This window comes from Macrobrachium rosenbergii, chromosome 10 (assembly GCF_040412425.1).
Source record: "Macrobrachium rosenbergii isolate ZJJX-2024 chromosome 10, ASM4041242v1, whole genome shotgun sequence".
Lineage (NCBI taxonomy): Eukaryota > Metazoa > Arthropoda > Malacostraca > Decapoda > Palaemonidae > Macrobrachium > Macrobrachium rosenbergii.
In genome coordinates, this window is record NC_089750.1 from 41,269,027 (window position 1) to 41,296,526 (window position 27,500).

Below are 27,500 nucleotides of genomic sequence, written 5' to 3' on the forward strand. Positions count from 1 at the left end.
CATAATTTTTACGTTTCATCAGTTTCTTATGCAAGACAATCAAGGTTAAGCATGCTGAGTACTTTCAACGTGCATTGCCCTTGTAGTTATCACTTTCCAGTCACGTCATCTTACGTAGCTATCATAGCTATAGTTTCCAATTTTATATCATCGGGTTTTTGTTTCTTCACAACATTTTCTGCAAATCAGTCTAGTCATTATACGTGGTGACATTTCATTTTGAGCTCAACTCATCTGCAGTGATCCATCAGCGCCCGGTGTTTTCCCTTTAGTTCCTTTACTATTGATTCCACTTGGCATACTGTGGACTCATTCATCAGTAGCCTATATACTGTACAGTATAGGTTTTCTTCAGTTTTTGGTGTATATATCAGTCAGATTATTCACATTATATCTTTTGTACAGACCTCACAAAAATGCTCCACTCAGCTTCATCATTCTTTAGCTGTTGTTAATGACATTTCCCGTCTTTTGACAGGTATTTTCCCCTTTTCTTTTCACCTATAGCCTAGATATGGCATTAATAATTCTGTGTGCTACCCAGATATCAGTGCCACTCCTTCATGAATACATGGCTCTGTCACCATCTGTTATGCAAGGTTTCTGTCATGTTAACCAACTTCAGAATTTTGAAGTGCTTTTAATAATGACAAAAATCAACGTATTTGATAAGGTGAAAGGTAGGCCTACACATTCTTTCTCAATCACAGAAACAAGATAATAATAAAATAATGGCATGTAGCTATAGTCAAAGAGTGAACTAAAATTTTTATGTGAAAGAACATCAATGCAATCTGCATAATGATAGACTGTAGAAAAGTATTTTCTATTTAGCATGTTTCATAGACTGAGTTATAGGTCTTAAACTTGATTTCTTAAAAATATACTCTGTAAAAAGATTGTTAGAGGCGATACATGTGCCATTAACTTCATGTAATGGCAATTTAAGGTGTGTCTTGTTTGAATAATTATCTGATGGTAGTGCAGACTGCAACCATTACAGTGCAATTTTCAGTTTTCTGCTTTTGTAGAAGGTTGCAGTAAAGTTGATCTTTAGCTGTTATGTGAGTGAACTTACGAATGAATTCAGTTTTTGAAGTGGAGTCGGTGATACATTATGCTCAGATTCAAAAACATTGTTTGTCTTCCAGTGGTCACAATACTGTCTTGTTCGTGTATACTTTCATATGGAACTTATCTTTCAGAACCACTTTTGAAATCCTTCTGGGTTGGACCTTTTCAGAGAAAAAACACTTTCCCAGCACTTCATTACACGAGATAGCTGCCATTGGTAGCCTCTCCACTTCAGAACTTGTTTCAGTAGTATCTCTCTCAGAAAATATATACCTTGCTTCAGATTGTATCTTTTAAGCTGTAAATGAAATCTGGCTGATATTCATGAGTGGAGTAGGCTTCGGGGCATGAAGCTTAACCATTCTCAAACTCAAAGTACGACAGTTACTCCATTCAAACACTTTTGCCTTGCATCCTGTTTTACATTTAAATGGTACGGTTTTGAAAGTCTATGGCTCTAAAGATTTTAGGTGTAACTTTTGATAAATTTACTTTTGAGAGAAATATACGTAATATTGCTTCCACTGTTTCTCAAAAAATTTGGTCTCTTGCGGAAATGTTTTCGAATGTTTCGGGATGAAGCTCTTAAATCTAGTGTCTTGACACCTTTCTTCTTCTTCTTCTTCTTTGTTAGGAATACTGTTCCCCAGTGTGGTCTTTGGTGCTGATTCTCATCTCAAACTCGTGTGACATAGACGTAAAATGAGTTCATTGTGTTTGTTGCATAAAATGCACTACAATGACAAACATACTCCACACTTCTTTAACTGACCCACCCGTGTTTGCTTGTAACAGTAGGCAGGTCGCTGCTGCAAATAGTGTGTCTGTTTCTGTCATCAGGTTCAGTACTACTCAGTTTGCTAGGAGCTTTTCTCTTGGCTACAAATAAAGTGTGGAGTAGTTTTCCTAGTGTAGGCTAGTTGTGGAGTCTTATTATCTACAAACATAGCGAGGAGCAAATTCATTCCTGCTCTTTGCTGACCTCTCCTGAATTTCGGGTATATCAGTTTGATTTTCTGTCCATTCAGACTTACTTGTTTATTCCATTTTCCTATAACTCTCTCTCTCTCTCTCTCTGTGCTGGCTGATTTCCTTTTGGAGCCCTGTTGGGTATATAGTTTGTTTACCGTGTCCATAAGGAGTTTCCGCTGAAGCACTTGAAGAAAGGAAGTAAAGTACTGTATCCTTTGTTGTGAATGGTATCTCTTTAAGTTGTAATTTTACAATAGCAGCCGGAATATGTATACATTTGCTTCGCATTATATTCCTTTAGCTGTAAATTTATTATAACATCCACTGTGAAACCGTAGGAAGGAAACTAGTTGCTCTGCTTCAAAGCTACTGGATTACCATGCGTAGGCCTACCGTGGCTCAGGCTATCAGCGGTTGTCCCCAACGTTTGTTTTGTTCCATGAAGGGGCCAATGCATCCATATCACATTCTTTATCACCACAGATAAGGTGTGCATACTGCAACTCCATTTTTGCCCTTATGAAGTGAAACTTTGGAATATGTTACTTACAATTACCTGGAACTGAGCTTTCGTAACATAAGCTAAATAGAGAAGGGAATAACAGTTGCTTTTGATCTTACATAAATTATATTTTTACTCTTCCCTTTGATTTCATGATGATACAGGTTTGAAACTGAACAGTTTTTTAACCCAATTTGTAACGCTTTACGCCAAATCTTCATTGTCATATTCTTGAAGACTGTCTTGAATTATTTTTCCTTTCTTGCTTTCATAGAAATCGAGGTAAAAAGACCCGTCTTAAGTATGGCATGTCATGGAGTAACACGAAGTACCTCAGGCGAAATATTTCCAAGCCACTATTGTTAATTCTCTCTCTCTCTCTCGAAAAATGTTCAATTAGAACTGTTAAGCTAATAAACTTGTAGCCATTAAAAGATTTTGTGTAGTCAGGTTTTTACAAAAAATTCCAGTTTTCTCTAGTTAATGGATGTTATGCGTGGAAGTATTTATAAATATGTATAAATTTAATTAAACCATGGTACTCTTTTTATGCAAGAATTTTCTATTACTAATTATCCATAGTTTTAACGGTATAACCGGCGTCTAGTAAACATTATTGTTATAACGCCATTTTGTTGCAATTAAGTCACATCTCAAGCTTAGTCAGTCTAAAGCGTCATTGTATGTGTGTATGAGAGAGAGAGAGAGAGAGAGAGAGAGAGAGAGAGAGAGAGAGAGAGAGAGAGGAACGTTCTGTATGCGTATGTACTACCTGCATTTTTTGTTTAAATGAATCCACTGGATTTTTTCATTATTATTATTATTATTATTATTATTATTATTATTATTATTATTATTATTATTATGGAGGTTGGTTTTATGTTTCCTTAACGAAGTGATGCTGGCAAATCTTTGGCCGTCAGCATTTGTTGATTGTCGGGACGAAAAGTTCATAGAATGTCATGAATACCTCTGTCTTAGAAAGCACCTTATACTAATTGATCACCGTCACATTAAAACAGAAGGGGTTAGACGTTGAGTGGTGGTTATTGATGATAGGTGGGTTCTTTTAAATTGTATAATATTTTAAATTCACTCTTCAGAAATATGTATTTAAACGGCATATGTTTTGCGTAAGTAGATAAAAGATACTAAGTTCCACACATATATTTTTTAACTGTAGAAATGTTTCGAATAAGAGCTTAAGTTTGATTATCAGATTGAAAATCATCTGGGGTCTTGTCGTAAAATAGCAGTCATTTTTTGAAATGTTGAAGTTGCGTAAGAACACTAACAAAGAGCGAAAGGCGGTTTGGGGATGTTAACTAACTTTCACTTCTTAAGAGGCCCTAAAGGAAGACCTTGAATTAAAACATTTGCAGCCGGTAACGCATTCCTGATCTCCAATTGACTTTTTTTTTTTTTTTTTTTTTTTTTTTTTTTTTTTTGCGGCCGAGCGATGTTGCACTGGTGTTACTGTTTTCATTGCTGCTGTTTGAGTCCATCTTAGGCGGATTTCATTTGATGATGACACTTTGTGATCGTTTTATGTATGGAAAGTGAAGTGCAGGTGGCTGTGCAAAATCTTTTTTTAAGCAGTGAGATTTGCGCCTCATTTAGCCTCATACCATATTCAGTCAATTATATAATACGCGATGGAAAAGAAAACTTGAAATATTTTGAGTGCGATATAGCCCATTTCGAAAAAACTGGTCCTCACGCTACAGAACATTTTTTTAATCGGCGAAACTAGGCTATTTGTAAAAATAAAGGAAAAACAGTTAGGCTAATGCTAAATAGATGATGAATTGTTTGCATTCAAGAACAGAATGTTTGACATTCTGGGTGCGAGCATTCAGAAATGGAATGTTCAGACATTGTTCTGAGTACGATCTGAACGTAAGACAGCTGATCAGGATGTTCTTGCAAGATCCCGGAATTGACTTTTGTTTAAATGCAGGAATCGTGTGAATGGCTTCTTGTGCAACGACTGAAGTTGTTTTAGTTGCCAGTACAGTAGAACAGTGGTGCGTTTTTGCCTGCGGTGGTAAGTCGGGTTGATTCAAGTGTGCAGTTCGAGCAAGTACAGTAGTTGTGTGAGGACACTTTGTCTTTCCAAGGGATGAACGTGTTATTGGCCGTAGGAAAAAAAACTCCAAGTGCTCCGTTTCTAAGAGTAAAGATCTCTGCTTATTACACGCATATTTGGTAATTACATAGATTGTGTCTCTTTTGCTATTACATTTATAATTTAGTGTACCTCATTAGGAAGTGGTTTTGCCTAATGACTGTCCGAAGGATTTTTTTCAAAGCACTCTGATTCCAGTTTATTTCAACATGTTTTCACATGTGATCTACAGTAAGAGGTGATTAATTACATAAATTGTTTCATAAACAGTCTTTGCAGAGTATTACGAAGGTTTTGTCGATTGGAGAGATACAGTCGTTAAATTGCATTAATCAAAATCCTTCAAAAAGAAGGCATCTTCCTTACCCCATACAAATGGGAAAAAAGCCCGTTAAAAAAAGAAGTCGTTTATATTGCATTAATCAAAGTCCTTCAAAAAGAAGGCATCGTGCTTACCCCATACAAATGGGAAAAAAGCCCATTAAAAGAAGAATTCGTTTATATTGCATTAATCAAAGTCCTTCAAAAAGAAGGCATTGTGCTTAAACCATGCAAATGGGAAAAAATAGCCCACTAAAAGAAGAAGAAGAAGAAGTCGTTTATATTGCATTAATCAAAGTCCTTCAGAAAGAAGGCATCGTGCTTACTCGATACAAATGGGAAAAAGGCCCGTTAAAAGAAGAAGTTTATACTGCATTAATCAAAGTCCTTCAAAAAGAAGGCATCGTGATTACCCCCTCCTAATGGGAAAAAGCCCGTTAAATGAAGAAGAAGAAGAAGTCATTTATATTGCTTTAATCAAAGCCCTTCAAAAAGAAGACATCGTGCTTACCCCATACAAATGGGAAAAAAAACCGTTAAAAGAAGAAGAAGCAGAAGTAGTTCATATTGCATTAATCAGAGTCCTTCAAAAAGGAAGCATCGTGCTTATTCCATACAAATGGGAAAAACGCCCGTTAAAAAAAAAGAAGAAGTCGTTTATATTGCATTAATCAAAGTCCTTCAAAAAGAAGGCATCGTGCTTATCCCATACAAATGGGGAAAAAGCCCGTTAAAAGAAGAAGTCGTTTATATTGCATTAATCAAAATCCTTCAAAAAGAAGGCATCGTGCTTACCCCATACAAATGAGAAAAATAACCGTAAAAAAGAAGAAGAAGAAGTCGGTTATATTGATTTAATCAAAGCCCTTCAAAAAGAAGACATCGTGCTTACCCCATACAAATGGGAAAAATGCAGTTAAAAGAAGAGGAAGAAGTCGTTTATATTGCATTAATCAAAGTCCTTCAAAAAGAAGGCATCGTGCTTACCCCATACAAATGGGAAAAAAATCCTCTTAAAAGAAGAAGAAGTCATTTATATTGCATTAATCAAAGTCCTTCAAAAAGAAGGCATCGTACTTACCCCATACAAATGGGAAAAAAATCCTCTTAAAAGAAGAAGAAGTCATTTATATTGCATTAATCAAAGTCCTTCAAAAAGAAGGCATCGTACTTACCCCATACAAATGGGAAAAAAATCCTCTTAAAAGAAGAAGTTGTTTATATTGCATTAATCAAAGTCCTTCAAAAAGAAGGCATCGTGCTTACCCCATACAAATGGGAAAAAAATCCTCTTAAAAGAAGAAGTCGTCGTCGTTTATATTGCATTAATCAAAGTCCTTCAAAAAGAAGTCATCGTGCTTACCCCATACAAATGGGAAAAATGCCCGTTAAAAAAAAAAGAAGTCGTTTATATTGCATTAATCAAAGTCCTTCAAAAAGAAGGCATCGTGCTTACCCCAAACAAGTGGGAAAGAAGCCTGTTAAAAGAAGAAGAAGAAGGTTTTTATATTGCATTAATCAAAGTCCTTCAAAAAGAAGGCATCGTGCTTACCCCATACAAATGGGGAAAATACCCGTTAAAAAAAGAAGAAGTCGTTTATATTGCATTAATCAAAGTCCTTCAAAAAGAAGGCATCGTGCTTACCCCAAACAAGTGGGAAAGAAGCCTGTTAAAAGAAGAAGAAGAAGGTTTTTATATTGCATTAATCAAAGTCCTTCAAAAGAAGTCATCGTGCTTACCCCATACAAATGGGAAAAATGCCCGTTAAAAGAAGAAGTTGTTTATATTGCATTAATCAAAGTCCTTCAAAAGAAGGCATCGTGCTTACCCCCAAACAAGTGGGAAAAAGCCTGTTAGAAGAAGAAGAAGAAGGTTTTTATATTGCATTAATCAAAGTCCTTCAAAAAGAAGGCATCGTGCTTACCCCTTACAAATGGGAAAAATACCCGTTAAAAGAAGTCGTTTATATTGCATTAATCAAAGTCCTTTAAAAAGAAGGCATTGTGCTTACCCCATACAAATGAAAAAAGGACCGTTAAAAGAAGAAGAAGAAATCGTTTATATTGCATTAATCAAGTCCTTTAAAAAGAAGGCATTGTGCGTACCCCATACAAATGGGAAAAAAGCCCGTTAAAAAAAGAAGAAGAAGAAGTTGTTGATATTGCTTTAATCTAAGTCCTTCAAAAAGAAGGCATCGTGCTTACCCCATATAGATGGGGAAAAAACCCGTTAAAAGAAGAAGGATAAGAAGTCATTTATATTGCAATAATCAGAGTCCTTCAAAAAGAAGGCATCTTGGTTACTCCATAGAAATGGGAAAAAAGCACTTTTAAAGAAGAAGAAGTCGTTTACATTACATTAATCAAAGTCCTTCAGAAAGAAGGCATCGTGCTTACCCCATACAAATGGGAAAAAAGCCTGTTAAAAGAAGAAGAAGAATTCGTTTATATTGCATTAATCAAAGTCCTTTAAAAAGAAGCCATCGTGCTTACCCCATACAAATGGGGAAAATGCCTGTTAAAAGAAGAAGAAGAAGTCATTTATGTTCCATTAATCAAAGTCCTTCAAAAGGAAGGCATTATTCTTACCCCATACAAATGGGAAAAAAGCCCGTTAAAAGAAAGAGAAGAAGAAGTTTGTTGATATTGCATTAATCAAAGTCCTTAAAAGAAGGCATCGTGCTTACCCCATACAGATGGCAGAAAAGCTCGTTAAAAGAAGAAGAAGGAAAAGAAGTCGTTTATATTGCATTAATCAAACTCCTTCAAAAAAGAAGGCATTGTTCTTACCCCATTCAAATAGGAAAAAGGGCCTGATAAAAGAAGAAGACAAAGAAGTTGTTTATATTGCTTTAACCAAGTCCTTCAAAAAGAAGGCATCGTGCTTACCCCATACAAATGGGAAAAACCCCGTTAAAAGAAGAAGTCGTTTATGTTGCATTAGTCAGAGTCCTTTAACAAGAAGGCATCGTGCTTACCCCATACAAATGGGAAAAAGGCCCGTTAAAAAAAGAAGAAGAAGATGAAGTCGTTGATATTGCTTTAATCTAAGTCCTTCAAAAAGAAGGCATCGTGCTTACACCTTATAAATTGGAAAAAAAAAAACGTTAAAAGAAGAAGTCGTTTATATTGCATTAATCAAAATCCTTCAAAAAGAAGGTATCGTGCCTACCCCATACAAATGGGAAAAAAAGCCTGTGAGAAGAAGAAGAAGTCGTTTGTATTGCATTAATTAAAATCCTTCAAAAAGAAGGCATCGTGCTTATCCCATAGAAATGGGGAAAAAGCCCGTTAAAAGAAGAAGAAGAAAAAGAAGTCATTTATATTGCATTAATCAAAATCCTTGAAAAAGAAGGCATCATGCTTATCCCATACAAATGGGGAAAAAGCCCGTTAAAAGAAGAAGAAGAAAAAGAAGTCGTTTTTATTGCATTAATCAAAGTCCTTCAAAAAGAAGGCATCGTGCATACCCCATACAAATGGGAAAAACAACTGTTAAAAGAAGAAGTCGTTTATATTGCATTAATCAAAGTCCTTCAAAAAGAAGGCATCGTGCTTATCCCATACAAATGGGGAAAAAGCCCATTAAAAGAAGAAGTCGTTTATATTGCATTAATCAAAGTCCTTCAAAAAGAAGGCATCGTGCTTATCCCATACAAATGGGGAAAAAGCCCGTTAAAAGAAGAAGTCGTTTATATTGCATTAATCAAAGTCCTTCAAAAAGAAAGCATTGTTCTTACCCCATACAAATGGGAAAAAACCCGTAAAAAGAAGAAGTCGTTGATATTGCATTAATCAAAATCCTTCAAAAAGAAGACGTCGTGACTACCCCATACAAATGGGAAAAAAAACGCTAAAAAAAGAAGTCGTTTGTATTGCATTAATCAAAATCCTTCAAAAAGAAGGCATCGTGGTTATCCCATACAAATTGGGAGAAAGCCCGATAAAAGAAGAAGAAGAAGCCGTTTATATTGCATTAATCAAACTCCTTCAAAAAGAAGGCATTGTTCTTACCCCATACAAATGGGAAAAAACCCATAAAAAGAAGAAGTCGTTTATATTGCATTAATCAAAGTCCTTCAAAAAAGAAGGCATTGTGCTTATCCTATACAAATGGGGAAAAAAGCCCATTAAAAGAAGAAGAATAAGTCGTTTATATTGCGTTAATAAAAGTCCTTCAAAAAGAAGGCATTGTGCTTACCACATACAAATGGGAAAAAAGCCCGTTAAAATAAGAAGAAGAAGAAGTCGTTTATATTGCATTAATCAAAGCCCTTCAAAAAGAAGGCATCATGCTTACCCCATACAAATGAGAAAAAAGCCCGTTAGAAGAAGAAGAAGTCGTTTATGTTGCATTAATCAAAGCCCTTCAAAAAGAAGGCATCATGCTTACCCCATACAAATGGGAAAAAAGCCCGATAAAAGAAGAGGAAGTCATTGATATTGCATTAATCAAATTGCTTCAAAAAGAAGCCATCGTGCTTACCCTATACAAATGGGAAAAAAGCCCGTTAAAAGAAGAAGTCATTGATATTGCATTAATCAAAGTCCCTCAAAAAGAAGGCATCGTGCTTACCCCATATAAATAGGTAAAAAGCCTGTTTAAAAAAGAAGAAGACATCGTTGATATTGCATTAATGACAGTCCTTCAAAAAGAAGGCATCATGCTTACCCCATACAAATGGGAAAAAGCATGTTAAAAGAAGAAGTCGTTTATATTGCATTAATCAAGTCCTTCAAAATGAAGGCTTCGTGATTACCCAATACAAATGGGAAAAAAGCCCGTTAACAGAAGAAGAAGTCGTTTATATTGCATTAATCAAAGTCCTTCAAAAAGAAGGCATCGTGCTTACCCCATCCAAATGGGAAGAAAGCACGTTAAAAGAAGAAGAAGACGACGAAGTCGTTTAGCCTACATTGCATTAATCAAAGTCCTTCAAAAAGAAGGCATCGTGCATACCCCATACAAATGGGAAAAATGCAGTTAAAAGAAGAAGAAGAAGTCGTTTATATTGCATTAATCAAAGTCCTTCAAAAAGAAGGCATCGTACTTACCCCATACAAATGGGAAAAAAAGCCTGTTAAGAGATGATGATGATGTTGATAATGCATTAATCAAAGTCCTTCAAAAAAAAATAAAGCATCGTGCTTACCCCATACAAATGGGAAAAAAGCCTGTTACAAGAAGAAGGAGAAGAAGAAGATGTTGATAATGCATTAATCAAAGGCCTTCAAAAAGAAGGCATCGTGCTTACCCCATACAAATGGGAAAAGAGCACTTTAAAAGAAGAAGTTGTTCATATTGCATTAATCAAAGCCCTTAAAAAAAAAAAAAAGCATCGTGCTTACTCCATACAAACGGGAAAAAAGCACTTTAAAAGAAGTTGAAGTCGTTTATATTGCATTAATCAAAGTCCTTCAAAAAGAAGGCATGGTGTTTACCCCATACAAATGGGAAAAACTCGTTAAAATAAGAAGTGTATATTGCATTAATCAGTCTTTCAAAAAGGAGGCATCTTGCTTAAACCATACAAATGGGAAAAAAACGCTTTAAAAGAAGAAGAAGAAGCCGTTTATATTGTATTAATCAAAGTCCTTCTGAAAGAAGGCATCATGCTTAGCCCATGCAAATGAGAAAAAAGCTCGATAAAAGAAGAAGAAGAAGAAGTCATTGATATTGCATTAATCAAAGTCCTTCAAAAAGAAGGCATCGTGCTTACCCATAGAAATGGGAAAATACCCGTTAAAAAAAGAAGAAGAAGAAGTCGTTGATATTGCATTAATCTAAGGCCTTCAAAAAGAAGACATCGTGCTTACCCCATACCAATGGGAAAAAAGCACTTTAAAAGAAGAGGAAGTTGTTATATTGCAATAATCAAAGTCCTTCAAAAAGAAGGCATCTTGCTTCCCCCATACAAATGGGAAAAAAGCACGTTAAAAGAAGAAGAAGTTATTTACATTGCATTAATCAAAGTCCTTCAGAAAGAAGGCATTGTGCTTACCCCATACAAATGGGAAAAAAGCCCATTAGAAGAAGAAGAAGAATAATTCGTTTATATTGCATTAATCAAAATCCTTCAAAAAGAAGGCATCGTGCTTACCCCATACAAATGGGAAAAAATCTCGTTAAAAGAAGAAGAAGAAGTCTTTTAGCCTATATTGCATTAATCAAAGTCCTTCAAAAAGAAGGCATTGTGCTTACCCCATACAAATGGGAAAAAAACCTGTTAAAAGAAGACGAAGAAGAAGTCGTCATTTATATTGCATTAACCAAAGTCCTTCAGAAAGAAGGCAGCGTGCTTACCCCATACAAATGGAAAAAAAGCCTGTTAAAAGATGTAGAAGAAGTATTCGTTTATATTGCGTTAATCTGAGTCCTTCAAAAAGAAGGCATCATGCTTACCCCATACAAATGGGAAAAAAGCCCGTTAAAAGAAGAAGAAGAAGAAGAATTCGTATATATTGCATTAATCAAAGTCTTTGAAAAAGAAGGCATCGTGCCTACCCCACACAAATGGGAAAAAAGCCTGTTATAAGGAACAGAAATCGTTTATATTGCATTAATCAGAGTCCTTCAAAAAGAAGGCATCGTGCTTACCCCATACAAATGGGAAAAAAGCCTGTTAAAAGAAGAAGATGAAGAAGAAGTCGTTTATATTGCATTAATCAAAGTCCTTCAAAAAGAAGGCATCGTGCTTACCCCATACAAATGGGGAAAAAGCCCGTTAAAAGAAGAAGAAGAAAAAGAAGTCATTTATATTGCATTAATCAAAGTCCTTCAAAAAGAAGGCATCGTGCTTACCCATACAAATGGGAAAATACCCGTTAAAAAAAGAAGAAGTCGTTGATATTGCATTAATCTAAGTCCTTTAAAAAGAAGGCATTGGTCTTACCCCATACAAATGGGAAAAAAGCCCTTTAAAAGAAGAAGAAGTCGTTTATATTGCATTCATCAAAGTCCTTCAAAAAGGCATCGTTAAAACCCCATACAAATACAAAAAAACCCGTTAAAAGAAGAAGTCGTTTATATTGCATTAATCAAAGTCCTTCAAAAAGAAGGCATTGTGCTTACCCCATACAAATGGGAAAAAAGCCCGTTAAAAGAAGAAGAAGTCGTTTATATTGCATTCATCAAAGTCCTTCAAAAAGAAGGCATCGTGCTTACCCCATACAAATGGGAAAAAAGCCCGTTAAAAGAAGAAGAAGTCGTTTATATTGCAGTAATCAAAGTCCTTCAAAAAGAAGGCATCATGCATACCCCATACAAATGGGAAAAAACCTGTTAAAAGAAGAAGAAGTCGTTTATATTGCATTCATCAAAGTCCTTCAAAAAGAAGGCATCGTGCTTACCCCATACAAATGGGAAAAAAGCCCGTTAAAAGAAGAAGAAATCGTTTATATTGCAATAATCAGAGTCCTTCAAAAAGAAGGCATCTTGCTTACCCCACGCAAATGGGAAAAATGTACTTTAAAAGAAGAAGTCGTTTACATTGCATTAATGAAAGTTCTTCATAAAGAAGGCATCGTGCTTACCCCATACAAATGGGAAAAACGCCTGTTAAAAGAAGAAGAAGAAGAAGGATTCGTATATATTGCATTAATCAAAGTCTTTGAAAAAGAAGGCATCGTGCCTACCCCACACAAATGGGAAAAAACCCTGTTAAAAGAAACAGAAATCGTTTATATTGCATTAATCAGAGTCCTTCAAAAAGAAGGCATCAAATGGCTTACCCCATACAAATGGGGAAAAAGCCCGTTAAAAGAAGAAGAAGAAAAAGAAGTCATTTATATTGCATTAATCAAAGTCCTTCAAAAAGAAGGCATCGTGCTTACCCCATACAAATGGGGAAAAAGCCCGTTAAAAGAAGAAGAAGAAAAAGAAGTCGTTTATATTGCATTAATCAAAGTCCTTCAAAAAGAAGGCATCGTGCTTACCCCATACAAATGGGAAAAAGCCCGTTAAAAAGAAAAGAAGAAAAAGAAGTCGTTTATATTGCATTAATCAAAGTCCTTCAAAAAGAAGGCATCATTTTACCCCATACAAATGGGAAAAAACCATTAAAAAAAAAGAAGTCGTTGATATTGCATTAATCTAAGTCCTTCAAAAAGAAGGCATCGTGCTTACCCCATACAAGTGGAAAAAAGCCCTTTAAAAGAAGAAGAAGTCGTTTATATTGCATTCATCAAAGTCCTTCAAAAAGAAGGCATCTTGCTTTACCCCATACAAATGGGAAAAAAGCCTGTTAAAAAAAGAAGAAGTCGTTTATATTGCATTAATCAAAGTCCTTCAAAAGAAGGCATTGTGGTTACCCATACAAATGGGAAAAAAGCCCTTAAAAGAAGAAAAAGTAGTAGTTTATATTGCATTAATCAAAGTCCTTGAAAAAGAAGGCATCGTGCCTACCCCATACAAATGGGAAAAAAGCCTGTTAAAAGAAGAAGAAGTCGTTTATATTGCATTAATCAAAGTCCTTCAAAAAGAAGGCATCGTGCTTACCCCATACAAATGGGAAAAAAGCCCGTTAAAAGAAGAAGTCGTTTATATTGCATTAATCAAAGTCCTTCAAAAAGAAGGCATTGTGCGTACCCCATACAAATGGGAAAAAAGCCCTTTAAAAGAAGAAGAAGTCATTTATATTGCATTAATCAAAGTCCTTCAAAAAGCAGGCATCGTGCTTACCCCATACAAATGGGAAAAAAACCCGTTAAAAGAAAAAGAAGAAGAAGTCGTTTATATTGCATTAATCAAAGTCCTTCAAAAAGAAGGCATCGTGCTTACCCCATACAAATGGGAAAAAAGCCCGTTAAAAGAAGAAGAAGAAGAAGTCGTTTATATTGCATTAATCAAAGTCCCTCAAAAAGAAGCCCCTCGAGTAGGATGCCTTGACGAGGTGAGGGGGCTAAGGGACCCTGGCCTTTGGGCCCGGGTCCTGACGAATCATCCTACATAGTTTTTGGTTTAAATGGCGTGGACATTTCCACATTTGCAAAATTTACTGCTCAGGTGAGTCTGAGAAGGGATTGTTTTTTTGGAAGGGGTTCGCATTCGAAGCTAATTGTGGGAGTTGTGGTGGTTGAGTCGCCACCTGAGATAGTTTGGACCTAAGAGATGGTGATGGGATTTTTCCCATTGCTATCTTGAGGGCTGAACCATTTCTGGGGATCAGCCCATCGGAATCCATGGGGGGCTGGTTTTTTGGGGGTGGGACTCCTGGCTTTTGTCCGGAAGCCCACCAGTACGGTTAAAGTGGGGAGTCAGTCCCCATTAGTGGGGGCAGAACTCCCAGCAGGCAGATTGGCTTATACCTTGGCCACTGCAAGCGTACTCATGCTATCCTGAAAGGGTAGGGTATGGGGTGGACTGTTGGGAGTCAACTCTCACTTGTGCCATTGGTGGAGAATGCGAATACCTGACTGATCTACGATACTTTCTTGATATAACCAAGCAGTTTTGGGTGGGTGGATGAACCAGTTTGTATGTGGTGGTCTGATGGTGTGCATGCTTGGCATCTTGGGGTCTCTTTGCGGGCTTTGGGAGTGTGTTGGTGCTGGGAAGCTGGGTAGTAGAGCTGCCCAGTTTGCCCTTTTTGATATGCTGTCGGGGTTTGTGCGGGGGCTCTTGGGTGTCGGGTGTGCACCTTTTGGAATTTGCATGTGGACTGGTTTAAATTTATGGATTTGGCTATTAGTTCTCCCTCCCCTGGATCCGACGACTTAACGGCACTGGCAACGACTTCTGGCATGAACATGGATACGAGCTTGGCTGTTGGACAGAACCAAACACTGAGACACCAGGGTGTTAATAAATCTGGTGGATTTGATTCAAATAATAGGGTCCTTTATTGCACTAACGTAAGCTTGTCATTAGATTATGAATGTTTATACAGTGTAGTAAAACAATTTGGCAAAGTGGAAAGAATTAAATTAATCCTTGAAAAAGATAAGCAGTCATTTTCTGATTTTGTTAAATTTTCCTCTCCCTTGGAAGCAAGTGAGGCACAACAAAGACTCCATGGCCACATTCTAAATGACTCAGTTCTCAGCACGAAAGTGTTTTCAGTGAAAAACTTGAATGATGAGCCATTTGACTTTACTATATTCCAAAGACTGAAGAACATGGACCAGCCCCATGTACCAGAGCTCTTCCTCCCCCTTTATGGCATGTGCTATCTAGAAGGAGGGAGGGAAAAATTTAATAAAAGCCGCTGAATGCATTGAGAGCAAGGTTGGTTCCATTCCCATAGGAAATTTAAAACGCTGTGGAAAGAACCTTCTAATAAAAGCTGGTAACGAGACTCAAGCTGTTCTGCTATCTAACTTTAAACCTCCTGAAAGTGGAAATATTGAATCTATTTCATCTCACAGATTCTTTAACACACTGAAAGGAGTAGTTTACTAAAAAGATTTGCGTGTTTTTAAAGAGGAGGAGATTCTCCATCGATGTCCTCCTTGTGTATCTCATGTGAAAAAACTGGGTGGTGATGCAGCTATCCTTTTAACCTTCTCCTCCAATTACCTACCTGATACCATCATTGTTGGCCATGAGAGGATGCAGGTTAAAAAATATAAAAGACAGTGTCGCAAATGCTTTGAATATGGCCACATTCAAAACTCTTGTGATAACAATAAAAGATGTCCTGTGTAGCACGATAATTTTGATGGTTGCGAAGCAGCCCGATACTGTTTTCTTTGTAAGGGTGACCACACTCCAAATTCTAGGGCTTGTCCCAGATATAAATTTGAACAAGATGTGTTGGCAGTGGCAGATAACGAACATATCAGCATTAGTGAAGCAAAGTGCACAGTAATGGGGGCAAACAAAAGTGCCAACACTATGTATGCTTCTGTAATAAAACTTATGAAAACTTCCAGCAATGTAAGGCCACCAATAATTGTGTCTGATAGCAGATATCACAAACCTGGTATTTCTCGAACTATAAATAATAATGACGTTCTCCAAACTGGTCATAAACTTTCTTCGGCAAGTGCTTTGGAGTCCAATGCCAAAAATTGTACTGCCAAAAGCACAGAAAATTTATCTTCCACCACATCCACAGCTGTCGATTCATCTCCAAAAATAAGGGTGCCAAAATCAACTAATGATTCAGGAAAATGTTCTGAAAATACTTCAAACAAAAATAAGCTAAAGGAACAATCCCAATTAGATAGAACTAGTTCAGAGCCATCAATCGCCACAGCCACAAACAAAAATAATAATAAAACTACAGTTGCAACTACCAAGAAGCGCACAAGAAATACTTCCCCAAATAATGATAACTTTATAATAAAAACTTCAAATGGGTTCAGTGTTTTGGAAGAGATCTCTCCTCCTAGAAAGGTGGTTCCAAAAGTAGATTCAGAACAAAAAATCTGAGTTCAATTCAGTCTTGCCGCCCTAAGACAAATAGGATTAGTGGTGCACAGAACCACAGTAGTAATTCTGAACATCAGGTTCATAATAAAAAATATGAAGATCAACCAAAGACCCTGAACTCCAATTCAGATGAATAGGGATTAAGAAAACAATCTCTTATAAAGGAGAATTTCCCACTCCACCCTAGGAACAGTACATCCCCTCCAAGGAGTGGGAAGTAGCACATTTTACCACCTTAGCATTCTTGCTCGATATCCTTTAGTGGAACTGTAAAGGTCTCAGAGCCCGTACAGAAGACCTTAAAGCTTTAATGCATGAATTCAATCCAGGGATTATATGCTTACAGGAAACAAGGTTAGGCAACTCTGCTTATAATCCTAGACTAAATTATTCAATATTTAAATCATATCCCCCAACTAGTGATCGTGCCCATGGAGGTGCTGCAATTATTATTAATAAATCTCTACAGCACTCCACAATACAATTAAATACAACACTACAAGCTGTCGCTATTTCAGTCATTTTGGAAAAGAGGATAACAGTCTGCTCCTTATACCTTCCACCAGACCTTGCTTTTAACATTGGAGATATTCAGTCGTTAATTTACCAACTTCCAGCTCCTTTACTTCTGCTAGGTGATTTTAATGCCCACAACCCCCTTTGGGGAAGTCGGTTTTTAGATAGTAAAGGGAAATTAATCGAAGACCTTATTGACAGGAATGATGTTACCCTATATAATAATGGGTCAATGACTTTCCACAACATTCACGATAATCATTTCTCTGCACTGGACCTTAGTATTTCTTGAACTAGTATCCACCTTGATTTTAATTGGTCTGTTAATGAAGATTTAAATGGAAGTGATCACTACCCGATCCATTTGAAGTATGCTCTGAATGCTCCATCTGAAGTTTTACCTAAATGGAGGGTAGAGGACGCAGATTGGGATAAATTCAGTAAGGGTGTCAATCTAGATAGGGAGTTTGAGTCCTTTCATTCTCATCTATATGCCTATGATTACTTTATTGAATCTACTTTGAAGAGTGCTGAAGCCTCATTCCAAAAACAAAAGGCAAACCTCGTAGACCTGCAGTTCCCTGGTGGAATAAGACGTGGTATTCTGAGAAAAGTGACTAGGAAGTGCTACAGGTGTTACAAAACTAGTGGCTCCCCTCAGTCTAAATTAATCTACAAATGTGCTTTAGCCAAGCAGCGGTGCTTCTATAAGAAAGCCAAAGAGAATGTTGGCTTTACTATATTAATGGAATAAACTCCAAGACCCCACTAAGAGTGGTGTGGCGCAAAATAAGGAAACTGAGTGGAAAATTTGTTGCGTCACCATTACCCTCATTAAAAATAAATGACACTCTAATCACAGAGCCCACTGAAGTTGCCAATGAGCTAGGAAAACAATTTTCTAAAGTTTCCAGCCCTAACAATTATTCTCCAGAATTTCAAAGAATTAGGAATTCTGAAATGTGTCTGAAGTTTGATTCGGGAAAATCTGAACCATACAACTACAAATTTTCCCTAAGAGAACTTCGTGAGCACTCTCCTCAAGTGAATCCACAGCTCCAGGTGAGGATACAATCATATATGAAACGCTCAAACACCTCCCAGATGATGCCAAAAAATATTTACTGAAGATTATTAAACAAAATATGGGAAACTGGAATTTTACCCAAGGACTTGAAAAGATCCATAATTGTCCCTATTAAAAAGCCTAATAAAGATGCTTCCCGAGCCACCAGCTATAGACCAATAGCTCTTACCAGCTGTGTATGTAAGCTGATGGAGAAATTGATAAATACTAGACTAGTTTGGCACCTGGAAACCAAAGGATTACTGTTGCAATTTCAATTTGGTTTCAGAAAAAACCGCTCCACCCTTGATCCCCTGCTGAGGCTGACCAGCCAAATCCAGCAAGGATTCGCCAAACAGTGTCAGACCATTGGCATATTTGCATATGTCACTACCTGGAGAATTGGCATCATGAAACAATTGCACATGATGGGCATATGTGGAAGAATGATCAGATTTATATATTCCATTTTAACAGGCAGACTTTTTAAGGTAAGAGTGGGAAACTCCTTCTCCCAACCTTTTATGCAGGAGGAAGGGGTTCCCCAAGGAAGCGTTTTAAGTGTAACACTTTTTTCAGTGGCAATAAATAGTGTGGTTGAAAAAATCTCACCCCCTGTTAAATGCTCGCTTTTTGTCGATGACCTTGCAATATACTGCACGGGATATGATTCCTTGTTTGTATGTAAACATTTGCAAAGGTCTATTAATGCTATTACTAAGTGGGCTGATGAGAATGGTTTCAAATTCTCCTCTTCCAAAACAGTTGCAGTGTTTCAAATTCAAAACAGTTGCAGGTGCCGGCGCGTGTGGAAGAGGTTCCCACACTTAGTTTAAAAGGGTCCATCCTTCCTTACGAGAGTGAAGTTAAATTTCTGGGGATGACTATTGACCATAAATTTTCATGGGCTAGCCACATAAATGGCTTAAAGTTTAATGTTAAACAGTCTATGAATATTTTAAAGGTTGTTTCTGGATTTAGTTGGGGGGCTGGTAAGAAATCCCTTCTGAGGCTATATGACTCTCTGTGTCAATCTAAGCTAGACTATGGCTGTCAAATTTATTCCTCAGCCTGTAAAACCAAGCTAAAGGAACTGGATGTTGTACACAAAATGGGGTTGAGAATATGTTCAGGGGCTTTTAGAACTTCGCCTGTTGAAATCATATATGTCGACACAGATCATTTTCCCCTTGATCTAAGAAGGCAAGAGCTAGGGTTGCGATACATGGCTAGAATGAAAAGTGCTCCCAAAAAATCCCTCCTTTCAAGCACTAAAGGAAACAGACTCTCGAAGTTTTTCTGGTACAAGAGCTTCTAAACCATTCCAAATTCGACTGAATGAGGATGTTAGGAATAATCATCTTAAATCCCAGAAAGTCCTGGAAGTAGAATATCCTGTAAATCCTCCATGGCTTATCCCAGAAGCATCAGTATGTAAGAAACTGTTTAACAAAAACGACAGCACTGAAGAAGAGATTAGGGGAAAATTCTTAGAGCACGATGTTACCCATACTAATTTTACAAAAATCTATACAGATGGATCAAAGTCAGATAGTGGTGCTGGTTGCGCTGTTATGGTGATACAGCGTACACAGCTAAATTACCTGACTCTGCATCAATATTTACTGCCGAATTAACAGCCGTAGTCTCTGCCCTAGATTTAGTTTTTCAAAGTAGTGACTCTAATTTTGTCATATACTCAGACTCTAGAAGCACCTTAGAAGCTGTTAAAAAATTTAATGGCTTTCATCCATTAATTCAAAAAGTTCAGGAGTGGCTTTTTCGTATACATTGTCGACGTAAATCAGTCTCTTTCTGTTGGGTCCCTTCTCACGCGAGTTATCAGAAACCACTTTCAGAAAAGTGTGTCATACAGACCTAAAAGGTCCCATTAGATCTTATGTTTTAAGTAAATGGCAAGAAAGGTGGACTTCTCCTCTTCTTGCCAATAATAAGAAATATGGAAATATTGACAGACGAACAGAGGTTATTTTAACCAGATTAAGGATTGGGCACACTCGTCTGACCAATCAGTTTATTTTTGAAGGAAGCAGCCCTCCAGAGTGTGCTTACTGTGACGAGACACTAACAGTGGAGCACATTCTGGTGGTCTGCCCCAGATATTTTAACCAAAGAGAGAGATATTTTCAGGGTAAATCCCTGTCTGATATTTTGGGAGATGAAACAGATATTTCTGCTATCATCTCTTTTTTAAAGTGTATTAAAATTTTTAACGATATTTAATTTTATTTAATAATGTATTACATCACGTAGAATTTTAATGACATTAATTTTTTTTATGTATATAGCACATCATTCATTAAACTTCATACCCTTATTTATTGGTCACATCACTTCATTTTATTTATTAATAATTTCCTTCATGAATTCATAACTTTAACATAATTTATTTTCTTTCCATTACGGCGCTGAATGGCCTTGTTGGCCCCAGTGCCTGGGCTTTTGCCCTAAATATCATACATCCATCCATCCATCCATACATCCATCCTTCAAAAAGAAGGCATCGTTATTACCCCATACTAATGGGAAAAAAAGCCAGTTAAAAGAAGAAGTTGTTTATATTGCATCAATCAAAGTCCTTCAAAAAGCAGGCATCATGCTTACCCCATACAAATGGGAAAAAAGCCCGTTAAAAGAAAAAGAAGAAGAAGTCGTTTATATTGTATTAATCAAAGTCCTTCAAAAAGCATGCATCGTGCTTACCCCATGCAAATGGGAAAAAAGCCCGTTAAAAGAAAAAGAAGAAGTCGTTTATATTGCATTAATCAAAGTCCTTCAAAAAGAAGGCATTGTGCTTACCCCATACAAATGGGAAAAAGCCTGTTAAAAGAAGAAGAAGAAGAAGTCATTTATATTGCATTAATCAAAGTCCTTCAAAAAGAAGGCATCGTGCGTACCCCATACAAATGGGAAAAAAGCCCGTTAAAAGAAGTAGAAGAAGTAGTCGTTTATATTGCATTAATCAGAGTCCTTCAAAAAGAAGGCATCATGCATACCCCACACAAATGGGAAAAAAGCACGTTAAAAGAAGAAGTCTTTTATATTGCATTAATCAAAGTCCTCAAATAGAAGGCATCGTGCTTACCCCATACATATGGGAAAATAGCCCATTAGAAGAAGAAGAAGAAGTCGTTTGTATTGCATTAATCAAAGTCCTTCAAAAAGAAGGCATCGTGCTTACCCCATACAAATGGGAAAAAAGCCTGTTAAAAGAAGAAATTGTTTATATTCCATTGGTGTATAAGTGTACACATTGTTAATCCAGGCTACTAGATAATGCCTCAGTATTTACATCTGAGTTATGTGCAATAGTATCAGCCATAAAAATAATTAGAGAAGCCTCATGTAATAATTTTGTGATTTATAGCGACTCCAGAAGTGCTATAGAGGTCATTCAAAGCTATACAGTAATCAAAAACATAATATTGTACAACATATAGTTTTCACTCCATAAATTGTATAATAGGGGAAAAATATTGAAATATGTTGGATCCCTGACCATGTAGGATTAAGGGAAATGAAGAGGCTGATAAAGCATCTAAAGAAGTGGTCCGAATGACAAGAGCAAATGTAGACATCCTTATTAGTGGCTATACAAGATATATAAAAACAGTCATTGTAAGTAATGGCAAAATATATGGAACGAAGAACATGAAAATAATAAATTAAAACAGGTAAAATCCAGTGTCGGAAAATGGAGTTCTTCGTATCAAAGAGAGAGACACATACACAAGTTATTCTGACGCGTCATCAAATAGGCCATACTCGTTTGGCACATGGACACTTAATGAATAGTCCATGTGGCCCTCCTCCCAAATGCCCAGATTGCAATGTGTTGATAACAGTTAAGCATGTACTGTGTGAATGGCCAAAATATAACCTGCAGCGATTATCAAATTTTGGAAATAGAGCAATAAAAGAAATTTTGTCGGAATCTTCAACATTTTCAGTAGTAGCCATTTTAATGTTCATGAGAAGCTCTTGAGTTAATTGATAAAATATAAAAAAATCAATCAATCAGTATAATGAATTTTAAAACAAGTAAATTTTATGATTTTAATTTATTTTGAATTTTAATATACCTTTTTAATGAGTATATTTGGAAACATGAGTATAAATGTATTTATTGTGTGAGTGTGGACCAGTATGAAAGCATATGCATTTTTACAGCTTTTAATTTCATTTTCATTTTCGTTCACTCATCATTAGCGAGTGACCTATTTGGTCCCAATGCTAGGCTTCTAGCCTAGACTTGTCATTTCATCCTAATCCTTTGGGCCAGCCCTATGAGAGCTGATAGTCAGCTCAGTGGTCTGGTTAAACTTTTTAATAATAATGTTAATCCAGGCTTGTGTTGATTGTGAGTAGTAAATGTAAACAGTGACGGTATTGTTTTTGAGAGATTAGGATATGCAACTCACTTTTGTGACAGTTTTTAATTTCTTCATATACAAATTTATATAATTTTTGCATTTTTAGTTGTTCCAACACGAATACGAACCTACACTTTTATATATAAATGGAGTTCATGGTGTTGGGCATGCTTCGGCTGTCACAGAATCATCTCAAAAACAAAATCCCATCAGTTATCAAACCAAAGTGACTACAAACATGTATGTTTCAGACGTTGTCACTCTTCCCAGGTTTGATTCATGAAACCTTGACCAGAGTTGGAGTATTGTGTAGATGAGGCAGACACCTTGCCACATCTTCCATACACCAGGTCAGATAGGGTAAACCAAGGTCTGAAAACAGCGTGACACTTGTTCTGCACATCTGACCGTGAATACGTAAATTGAGCAAGAGAACTGAAATTTGATTATGACTAAAGGATGATTTATATTCAAAATGATTACAATGAATAACAAATTTAAATCATACATTGAGCAGCCTTAATTCTTCTGACCACCATGGAACTGGCCGTCTCCTGAAAAGTCCTTTAGTTCGAGGAATTGAATGTAAGCCAGCAGTATGGAAAGTTCCATTGAGGAGATCGATGGCATCATCTACACTTGGGAAATCTTTGGCATCCCCTTCCAGCTCGCTCAAATCTTGAATTTTTTCCAATTTGCTTTCTCTAAGCACCATCGTGGTGATCTTGGGATAGGTGGATCATCATTGGTGCTGATTATAATTGGAGAATGGTCACTGGTATGCCAGTCACCACTTGTTCTCCAACTAAAATCAACACTGCAATTAGAGCTACAAATTGAAAGGTCAATGCAGGAGACAGTACCAGTCTGAATGTGATAATGGGTAGGTTCTCCAGTATTAAGAAGGCCTATATCTTCATTTTCTACGATAGATGCCATCATATTCCCTTTTGGTTTGATGTTACATCTCCCCACAATGGATGTCTGCTGTTGAAGTCACCAAGAAGAAGAAATGGCTCTGGTAGCTGCCACATTAAGGATATTAAGTCCTCTCGGGAGACATGACTATTGGGTGGAATGTAAAGGGAACATATGGTATACTGCCTTCTTAAATTAATCCGTACAGCCACAGCTTGAAGTGGAGTGTTTAGTTTTACTTTGTAGTGTGGAGTATCTCGACGGATGTAGATGAGGGATCCACCGTGATTTCCCACTTCCAAATCAAATTCAGTTCTGAAGTTTTACTTTGTAGTGTGGAGTATCTCGACGGATGTAGATGAGGGATCCACCGTGATTTCCCACTTCCAAATCAAATTCAGTTCTGAAGTGAATATATTCCCTAGGACAAGGGGTATATTCACCTAGCATGATCTCTTGCAAACATACCCCAACAGGAGAATGCTCATAGAGCAAAATCTTCACTTCCTCATACTTTGCTCGGAGTCCCTGACAGTTCCACTGAATTATAGAAGTGAATTTATTTCTGTCTGGGACCATCAGTATGGTTCCTTTTTACAAGATTGGGAGGGTTCTTTTTTCTATTTGGGGAGGACAATTTAATGGGCAGTTTTGTTGGCTTCTTGGGGGGAATAACCACCTTGAAAGAGCCAACATCCTTTCCTTCAGTGTCTTTGACACTGAGCGGTTTTTTTGTTTCTTTTCTCTCTGTCTCAATCGGGACGGAGAGAGCAGAGGTGTTCTCTAAAGAGACCTCCTCAACTGTCTTGCTATTGCTGGCAGTAGCCAGCTCTGCCTTTAAAGAGGCAGAAGCACCAGCAAGGACTGGCGCTGGGGGACCAGCATCTGCTGGTTTGTCCTCCAAAGAGGAGTTGGCACCAACAGAAGCTGGCACCGGGCCAGCGAGTGCTGGCCTCGCCTCCAAAGAGGCAGATGGTGGAGGGTGTGTCTCAACTGACACTTCAATTTTTCTTAGCTCTAAGTTGACGTCTTCCTTGTTGGTTCTACTGAACCTTGTCTTCGCATTACCATCGTCAATAGATTCTGATGAATCTGTTAGGCGTCTTTTCAGCGATTCTTTTTTTGACTCTACCTTTGTGCTTCTTATTACTTTATTTGTCTCTTTCTGTTGGTTTCTAGGTTTTGCTACTACTGAGGCAAAACTTAGACCAGGTCTTACAATCTTAGCTTTTGCTCTCTCTCTTGCTTCCTTAAAAGTTATCCTTTCCATCACTCTTAATGCCTGAATTTCTTTTTCAAATAAATATATATCAGTTTTTATGAAAATCATCCAAGGTATCCTACTCCTTTTAGCTATAGAATTAAAAAGATTTTAGAGGATACAAATATTGGAAAAATCCCCGTACTTCCTTGTGTGTATCCCATTACTCCTGTCTGGAAGGTACCTGCTGTGAAATTCTGCAGGTACTTCAGTGGAGCAAAGAGGATAAATCTGATGAGGAAATGAGGGCAATATTTTTAGAGCATGCTTCAGAGCATATGAATACAAGATTTATATTTACCGATGGTTCCAAATCCAATGCTGGCGTTGGTTATGGAGTTTTTAGTGAATCTTTTAACTGAAGAGGTGCGCTTCCTTCAGTTGCTTCAAACTTTACAGCTGAGCTGTATGGCATCTTAGTAGCACTGGAACATATTGCAATATTCCCAGTGTCTGGCTACACAATATTTTGTGACTCTAAAAGTGCCTTAGAGTCCCTGGAAGTCTTCAATACTGATCATCCCTTAGTGTTGAAGATCTTGCAGTGGATCTTCTTGCACCATTGTAGAGGAAGCATTGTTTTTTTTTGTTGGGTTCCTGCCCATGTGAACATATCAGGAAATGAAAAGGCAGACCAGCTAGCCAAATCAGCAGCACAAATTCTGATACCCAGAAAATGTCCTGTTCCATATCGTGATGCATTCCATATTATATGGAAATCCATCCAGCAATTATGGGCACTTCAGTGGGACAGAGTAGGCCCCAATAAAATGAAAGAAATCACTAGTCAGACACACCCTTGGAAATATGACCTAATGCCAAGGAAGTGGGAGGTTGTATTGTGTAGATTACGTATTGGCCATACACGTTTAACTCACGGCTTTATGATGAATGGGGAGAATGAGCCCTTCTGTGACGATTGCTTGGTTCCACTGACTGTTAGGCATTTGCTGGTTGAGTGTCCCAGTCTGGTGGAACTTAGGAATCATTTTTATCAAATAGCAGTGAAGCAGGTGGTAATTATAACATGGCAAAATTGTTGGGAGAAAGTATGTGTATTAATAATGTTATCTCTTTTATCAAAGAAGCTGGTCTTCTCAAATATATTTGACAGCTGTGCTGTCTTAGTATATATATATATATATATATATATATATATATATATATATATATATATATATATATATATATATATATATATATATATATATATATATATTTTTTTTTTTTTTTTTCTAAAGTTATACTGTTTATCTGATAAAATCTATTAATAGTTCTTTTTAGCAGAATTTTATATATTTATTTATTTATTTTAGCTAGTTTTCTTTTTGTTTTTCCTTTTTAATAAAATTTATATGTAGTTCTTTGTAGCAGAATTTTAATTTTAATTTTTATAACATACTATAAAAATGAAAAGATCACACTTAGTATTCGGCGTTGGTGACCCTGGTAGTTGTGATGCCAGATAACTCTCAATTAATCAATCAATCATACATTGAGCTGTTTTGATCACAGATTGGGATAAGGAGGATTTAGCATCTATTCATGTGAATGAATTATATAAATGTCCAGAATCTAGTGTTATTGACTCCTCAAATAACGGTATATTGTAGATAAGTCAGCCTTTTCCCAGAATAGGCTCTTGCTTCTGGGTGCTTGTGGTAGGGATAAGGATAAGCAATGCCCGAGAAAAGGAGGTCAAGCCACGGGAGACACATGATTTGTCGCTACCTGCGCATCCCAGATATGACGTCATAGGTACCTCTCGACCTTGTTTATCCCAGATCAGGCTACTGACTTCTCATTGTTTACAAATGGTTATTGGCAGGAAAACATTTTTACTTAATACTATTCACCATATTTGACTTATGGGTTTATCTAACATTTCTTCCTATTATCTACCCATGTCTGAAAGGTAGTTTTTCACCAGGATATCGTATCCATAACTGATGCCTGGTTTGGCTTATTTAATTCTTGAGTCCCTTACGATGAGAAACTGACAAGAAATGCATGTGGGTTGAACTTGCAAACACAAAACTAAGTATTGGATAGCTTGATTGATGCCGTATCATCCATGAGGGACCCGGGGACAAAAAAAAAAAAAACTGCCTAAATTGCTTGACATGGTGAAGACAAAATTTAATGTTCATATATATTAACTTGCAGGCTAAATCAGGACGGTCTAGAATATTTCTTTGCTTGTTTGCGACAATGGGAGCATGTTACCAGTACCATCCCGTGTCAATTAAGCATCGGGTTAGATCACATCCTCATGAGATCAAATTATGGTACTGATGGCAGTTGTGAAGGCAGTAATGTATTGTCTGGTTTTTTCTTATCTCCCTGTTGATGACAATAAAATAAGCCTATCAGCAATGTTACTTTGCTTACCACATAAATGGGATTCTGTTGTGGAAGAAAACGACAGCACATCCGCCACAGACCTAAGGTCCAGTGATTTGGGAGAAGCTATATAAGGTCTAGAATACTTTGGAGGTTTTATTGTTCATAAATTTTCTGAATAAGGGTTCCTTGGTACATATTCGCCAACAGGGGAAACATGGATAAGAACAACAGGCAGAAAAGAGGGAGAGACATTTTCGGAACAATTAAAAACTATGAAAAGTATGTTCAAATGTTATCTTGGCGAAAAAGGACTAAAAACCCGGTAGTGGCGCTATCAAAAAGCTGTCTACCGATACTGGGCACTTTACCCCTTTGCTGAATACTGTAATGTAATAACTTCTTTGTTCGTTGCTGTACATTTTTCAGGCTACACATTTCAAACAGAGAAATTACATCCACTAGGAAAATGGCAAATAAGCTGCAAAAACTGTAAATTTAAATCTAAATTAAACTATGTGGGAATGAATGAAATGTAAATATAGTTTATTAAGTATGCACGTGTGTGTACTGTACTTGGAGTATCTTGTGAATAGTTATGAAACAAAATCGGTAGTCATATATATATATA

General features: G+C 36.9%; 1 protein-coding gene and 1 long non-coding RNA gene across 8 annotated transcripts in view; both read left to right on the forward strand.

The window, feature by feature from the left end:
- Window positions 1-8,595, forward strand: part of LOC136842601 (uncharacterized) — a 9,267-nt gene extending 672 nt beyond the window's left edge. The window contains exons 1-2 of the long non-coding RNA XR_010854279.1: window positions 1-6,686; window positions 6,871-8,595. The exon at window positions 1-6,686 is cut by the window's left edge and continues 672 nt beyond it. This is a non-coding gene — a long non-coding RNA (uncharacterized lncRNA). The remainder of the gene's footprint in view (window positions 6,687-6,870) is intronic.
- LOC136842602 (unconventional myosin-XVIIIa-like) overlaps window positions 1-27,500 on the forward strand; it is a 1,295,621-nt gene that overhangs the window by 322,284 nt on the left and 945,837 nt on the right. The window lies entirely within an intron of this gene.